This window comes from Lytechinus variegatus, chromosome 14 (assembly GCF_018143015.1).
Source record: "Lytechinus variegatus isolate NC3 chromosome 14, Lvar_3.0, whole genome shotgun sequence".
Lineage (NCBI taxonomy): Eukaryota > Metazoa > Echinodermata > Echinoidea > Temnopleuroida > Toxopneustidae > Lytechinus > Lytechinus variegatus.
The window spans coordinates 17,232,358-17,233,601 of NC_054753.1; positions in this window are offsets into that span (position 1 = coordinate 17,232,358).

The window sequence follows — 1,244 nt, forward strand, 5'->3', positions numbered from 1 at the left end:
ATTTCCAGCCTGGACCATCCCTCTACGGCCATTTTTCCCTTCAATTCCCTTAATTTGCCTTGTATTTTCATATACCTTGGTTTGACCTTAAAGTTTTTAAGCCCGGAAACCAAATTAATTTTAACAGTATATCATATTTTTGCATTGTGTGTGGTTACGGATAATAGAAGTAGTGAAAGTAGTATGAGTACATGCAGACTAACCCGTAGCCATGGTAGCGGTAGAAAAATAATGGCATTGTTTCCCCACATTTTGAAACTCCTCCATAGGGACCGTTTTATGTGGAGCGTTGTGGCCCAGTAAATTAGTCTTCGGACTTTGAAACAGAGGGTCGTGGGTTCGAATCCAAGCCATGGCGTAATTTCGTTCAGCAAGAAACTGATCCACAGTATGCTGCACTCAACCCAGGTGAGGTAAATGGGTACCGGTAGGAAGTAATTCCTTAAAAAGCTGTGTGCGCTATGAACGCCTAGCTTAATAGCCGGGTAATATTGGAGCGCCTTGAGCACCTAACAAGGTGGATATGCGCGCAATATAAATATAACCTATATTATTATTATTATTATTTTTACGGAAGACAATTGCCTCATTTCATTAATAAGAGTGACATTTTGTTGCAATGCCTATCCTTACAGTATTTTATTTCTACATCACATCCTAGTGTTTTTCTGCCTTCTATTGTGAATCTCATTCAACAAATCAGCAACTCTCTTTTCAAGCTGGAAAGCCTAGCTTACTTTGACTATCTAGTGTCTATTTGTTCTGTAGTTTGGCCCTTTGAATTAGAACCCATTTTACAGAAAGGTAAAGTTCCTTGCCGAAATGGAAAGATAAATCTTGGAAACTGTAATGTGTGATGCATGCCCCGAATTGCAACACTATCTTAGTGTGCATTGCCCTTATAATTTCACAATTGAAAATAAATACGAAATTCCCCATAATTGTAAAAGTCGATCGCAAGCTTAATTCAGACAGGAAGAAGATCACAAAACTTTTTTTTCATTGTAGGTTTGATAAATATGACATCAAGAAAACGTCAGTCACCCTAAATACGGGGTTGAAAGGGATATTTCCGGTCTTATTAAATGTGTTTGTGTTTGGCTATTATATGCCCAATTACGTCGTAACAAGTTCTAAAAGCAATTCAGCAACTGTCAGTGTCCGGTGGCATTATCACCCTTGCCAATATATTCAAACATCGATGTTTTGAGTCTGATAATATAAATAAACGGATGGGTTCAATT